Source organism: Echinops telfairi, unplaced genomic scaffold (assembly GCF_000313985.2).
Source record: "Echinops telfairi isolate 266 unplaced genomic scaffold, ASM31398v2 ScPeMD7_2;HRSCAF=8, whole genome shotgun sequence".
Classification (NCBI taxonomy): domain Eukaryota; kingdom Metazoa; phylum Chordata; class Mammalia; order Afrosoricida; family Tenrecidae; genus Echinops; species Echinops telfairi.
Genome location: NW_022103898.1, coordinates 38,386,458 through 38,392,457, shown reverse-complemented (window position 1 = coordinate 38,392,457; position 6,000 = coordinate 38,386,458).

The following is a 6,000-nucleotide window of genomic DNA, read 5'->3' as shown; positions in this document are numbered from 1 at the left end:
AAATCACATTCATTGTTCATCTACGTAGTTATGTATTTTTTGTTTGCTGTTGTACAGGTCATCTACTAACTACTAACTGATCATGACAAATATATAGACATGTGCCAACTTATATACAACAGAGCAAAAGAGTGCCTGGTTCTGCATCATTCTTACAACCATTGCTATTTATGAGAGCTCATTTTTGAAACCACCTTATCTGTCCATTTCATTAAAAGTCTTCCACTGTTTTGCTGATCCTTCATTTCACTTGGAATGGTGTCCTTCTGTGAGGATTGGTCCTTTCGAATCATGCACAAAATATGTAAGATGCAGTCACAACAACGTTACCTCGAAGTACTATTCTAGCATAATTCTCCAAGTCATATTTATTCATTATTCTGGCACTCCATGATATTGTCAATATTGTTCATCACCACCATACATTGAATAAATCAGTTATCCTTTTATCTTTCTTAATTATTGTCCAGCAGTCACAGGCATATGAGATGACTGAAAAGCAAGAGGTTGGATCAGGCACACCTTAACCTTCAAAGAATTATCTTAGTTTTAGCCTTTAAATGAAGGGTTTTCCCACACATTCACCCAATACAATATATTAATTAATATCTTGACTGACACTTCCATGAACATTAAGAATACATCCAAGTAAAATAAAATCTTTGACAATTTCAATATATTCTCTCAACCTAAGTAGCAATAAGAAATCAAATATTAAATATGCCTTATTTCATACAATTTTCACAACAATGCATGTGGTAGCTATTCTTTATTGGATACATAGATTGAGTTACTGACAATATCACACAATCAGTCAGCATTAAAATCATGATTTATCAACTTCTCACTCTACAACTTGTGTTCGCTCTTCACAATCATCCAAGCTTTGAGGTAGAAAAACAAGTCAGAAAAAGATAGAAATATCCTCCTCTTGTGAAGTTTCTCATGATTTAGCAAGTAGATAAATGCGTGATTTGTAGACATACTGAAGTTCAGTCTAATTTTATAAGCATTGTGCCCTCATTATGTACAGATAATGCTTCTAAAGAGAAGCGCCAAATCAGAAAGTCTATTTTGCAGGAATTTGAGAGAATCTCAAAGTAAATGCCAGTGATATTTGCATAATCTTTACAAATGTTATAAATTTAGGGATAATAAACTTGTGATAAGGAAAAATATACTGAAGCTTTTGAAATCAAGCTACTCAGCTAAGGATGAGCATCTTTTTACTGAAACAAAGCATCACCTAATTTTGCTGACTTTTCATCCAAATTAAAGTTAGCGCACTGGAGACATTCAGTATATTTTAATGTCATTAATATACTAAATAGTACAATAGCTTTTTGAAAATAGTTAAGATCTTCAGTGAAATTGAATTGTTAGATTAAAGTTTGGCAGAGCATTTCATTTTCCTTTGAGATGCAATTAAATTTAAAGATGAGCCAATCAATCAAGTATTTATTGAGAGTCTCCCATTAATTTCTTTTTGAATATGCGAGAAACTTAATTTGTGGCCAGAAGTCCAAGCTGCTCCTCAGTAGGATATATTCTTCTTATATCCATATTCTTGTGTGATCCCTCTTCATTGAGTGTGGATTAACCCCAGTGACTTGCTTCTAACAAATAGATGGATCACTTCTGATATCAAGTTACAAAGAGATTTTACCTTCCCTCTTGGAAACTCACCTTTGCTAAAGTTCACTCAAAGTCTTAGCTCTCATAGATGCCAGTTGCCATATTATGAGCTGCCCTCTTGGCAAGAATGATGCAGCAATTTACTTACAGTAGATCTTTGTGATTCAAACCAAACTCCTGGATGGGACACTGCAGATTATGTGTATTTTCTCTTTTCACAGTGGATCTGGGTAAGAAAAAGCGGAGAAAAACACTGGTAGGATTATGATTCTGTTGTGTTTACTAATAGAGTTCATTGTGATTGTAAAGACTTGAAACTTTAATGTGGGGATATGTCAATTTAGTCATCCTTTTGGGAATAAAGTGAGCCATCTTAGAAGTAGGAAGAAGTGATCTCACTACAATCAAGAGAAAAAGTAAGAAGCACAGTGCATCCTTTGGAATTCCTGCTTGCTAAACCTCTTGGATCCAAGAGACAGAAAGCTGAGTTAGTAGACAAGTGCCAGCTGCTTCTCTGCTGGACCAAGAGCCAATGTAGGAGACAGAATGACTGCCAAGCCCACAGAGCAAGTAACCTTGAGTGACCTTGGGCAAGAGGCTTAGCTGCAGATTGGGGTGCCTCCAGGCACTTAGTTCAGAGACCTGGGTTTGGCGACTTGTGTAACTATAGCCTAATGATTTAGGGCCAAGGCTTATGATGGAATGAAATTATTTGGGGGTTTTAATCAGTAGTACTAAGGGCTTTGTAACATCAAAGCAAGCAGGGCTAAGGTCAAGAGGCTAAGAGGGCAATGATCAGAGAGAAGAAAGTACAGGAACATGTCTGAAAAGACATTTTCATGACTGGAAGAACCATATCCTGAGTATTTCTGACCCTAAATTGTAACCTGTTAACTTCTCTAATACTCCCCGTGGTTGTGAGTACCATGTATGAATTCTATGTGATTGTTGCAATGCATTATCAAACCCATCAGAAAAGAACATTCCAGGAGAAGGATAGTTGGTGTCAGAATTGTTAAAGTAGGCTAGTGGGTAGATGTATTCCTTCACCTTATAGAAACATTCCTTTGGCTAATGAATTTGCTTGTTCTTCCCTAGTGAAGTCAGAAGAGGTCAGAAATTGGCCTTAAGCCTTCTCACATGACAGATATGATGTATGTCACCATATAATGAGCATCTGAGGTCTGTCAACTGTTTTGTGAGTGAGATTGGATAAGGATCCTCCTGCAGCCTTAAGATGACTCTTTCCATAAAAATACCTTTATTGCAACACTTTGAGAGACAACCAGACAGAAGTATCCAAATAAGTACAACTCTTCACTTTTTCAGACAGATAAATTATGAGAGTAAATGTTTACTGTATTAAACCACTAAGTTTTTAGTAAATGTTAGTGGACAAATAAATAATTCCTAGGGCCAGATCTCACCACTTACCTCTCGGTTTATGTACTGTGGTGACTTGCATGTTGCCTTAATGCTGGGAGCTGTGCCACAGGCATGTTCATCTATCAGCAGGATATACGAACGTGGTGGACAGGTCTGGGCAGAGCTTCCAGACCCAGGCATCTGGGAAGAAGGAATAGATGGACCACTTCTGAGCATCTATCCACTGACCACCTTCTTAATATGAGCACAGCATTGTATGATAGAAGGCCCGAAGATTAGCTCCTCAGGCTTCTCCATGGGCAGAGAAGCGCTGTCTCCTGAAAGTACGCTAAACCTCGTTGATGTGGATGTAGCAATTCTTTTAGGACCTTCGTTTGCCAATAAGGCACAAATAAAAATAAGCAACAACAAGAAACACCCATTAATAATTAGAACATGGAATGTACAGAGTAAGAATCTAGAAAAAATGGAAATTATCAAAAATGAAATGCAGCACATAAAATGGATATCTACAACACTCGTAGGCTAACTGCACGGTACTGAAGAAAAAAGGCAAAGCTACACTAAAGGCACTGACAAACAAGGGAATGGAAAGAATAGGTAGTCTACTGAAATATTTCAACAAACAGATGCAGCGCTGGACGTAGGCACTCATGCCAAGAAATTTGGAACACAGCTACTTTCTCAATCAACTAGAAGAGACCTATATGTTTGCCCATTACAAAACATAATGAAGAAATGATTGAACAATATCATTAATATCATACATGTGTAAAATTGGTCTGAAGATAACTAAAAAGCAATCGCAGCACCGCACATCCCAGCAGCTTTCGGAAACTCAAGCTGAATTCTGAAAAGGACGTAGCAAGAGGGATGACATTACTCTCAGTTGGATCTTCGTCAAAGGCAGAGAATACTAGAAAGATGTCTACTTGTGTTTGCTCGAGTATATAAAGGCATTTGATTGTGTGTATCATAATCTGTTGCTGTTGGGTGCCATTGAGTTGGTTCGGTCCCACAGTGCCCTATGCTCAACAGAAGAAATGTGGCCCAGTCCTGCACCACCCTCACAATCATCCCTATGCTTGAGGTCATTGTCGTGGCTGCTGTGTCCATCTGCATTGTTGAGGGTGCTCCTGTTTCACTGCCCCATTACTTTACCAAACATGATGTCCCTCTCCAGGGACTGGTCTATCCTGACAGCATTTCCAAAGTATGCAAGACAATGTCTTGCCATCCTTGCCCTAAGGAGCATACTGGCTGTATTTCTTCCAAGAGAGATCCATCCTTTTGGCAAGACAAACTTTGAAATATTATTCACCAGCACCACAATTCAAATGCATGGATTCTTCTTCAGTCTTCCTTAACCATTGTCCAACTTTCATGTGCATTAACAATATCCGGACTTGGGTCGAGTGCACCTTAATCCTCAAGGTAACCTCCCTGGACTTCAACATTCTAAAGAGATCTTGTGCAGCAGATTGTATTTTGTTTGATCTACCTTTATGTAACCTTATTTCTCTAGAGGAAGATAAATATTTAGATATAGATATGCATGGGGCCTTGGTGGTGGTGTGGTTTAGGTGCTGACTCTTATCAGCAGAATTGTCAGTTCAAACCCACTAGCTGCTCTACAGGAAAAAGGTGAGTTGGTCTGCTTTCTTGAACATTTAAAGCTCAGAAACCCTATGAGTTGAAATCAACTTTACAGCACTGCGTTCCAGGGGACTTCAAAATGTTCATAAAAAATGAAATTAAAAGATAAGGAAATTTTCCACAAACTTTTTGAACTCTCTGAATTGTATGCCTGTCTTCCCCAACCAAAATCAATGAGATCAAGGATTTTGATAATATTCATACAGAAGCAGATGGACACATAGCTTGTGTGTGGGTGCAAAAATAGATTACTATAGAGAAGCACCGAAACAAAGGCAAAGAGTCCAGGGAGGTGGCTTTCAAAAGACTGCGCTGAATGGGGACTTCAGAGCCCCACACCTGGAGAGACTGCAACCACAGCAGTCTTAGGGAGCCTGCCATCTCTCACCACATGTGGATCTATTTTCCCCAAAGATATTAAATCAGACATAAAGACTGACCATGTTTTATTGTTTCAAAGCACCCAGTCAGAGAAGCTGTGGTCTTATTCCTTTTAACTTATCAATTTGGTGTCTTCTAGGAATACAAATGTATTCAATTCTCCGTAATTTCTTCCAATCAAATTGTACGTTAATTTTTAGCTACTGTATATGAAATAAATTATGCTTAAAGTTTGGGAAAAATAAGAAACGATGCTGAAACTAAAAATAAGTCATGTATCTTTGCCTTAATAGGATTGGTTGACTTCTATCTTAATTATATTTGTAATGAACATCTTTGAAATTATGTGAGTAAAATTATGTAACTTATTTTTACCTTTGTCTTATCATAGAGTAATTTTAATATGTTCACAAAAAATTTATATCTGAAGAAGTTGCATTTGGAATTTGCAAGATCATTATGCTATAAATAAAATAAACTTATACATTTATAAATTCTGTATGAATTCCGGAGAAAATCTAAAGTCATGTGTTCTATTAGGAAATCAACTAAATATTACATAAGTGATATTTAATGATGAAAGTTTTCACTGTCATTGAAAGTCTGATATGTTAAGGTCCCCTTACTTAAAAAATATATATATCTCTATATATATAGATATATATAGATATATATACCATATATATTGTTGTAGTTTGGTGCGATGGAGTTCATTTTTGACTCATCGGTATCCCAGGCAATGGAGTGTAGAGCTACCCTGTAAAGTTATCCAGGCTTTAGTCTTGAGATGTGCCAATTGCCCGGTCTTTTGCTCAAGGAGCCTCTGTGTTTAAACCACCAACCTCTGGTGGTTTAAACACATATCCGAGTGCTCAAACATTGTGCAACCAGGCTTCCTTAATCTTATATGGTTAACAAATAATCTTATATGGTTAATCAATA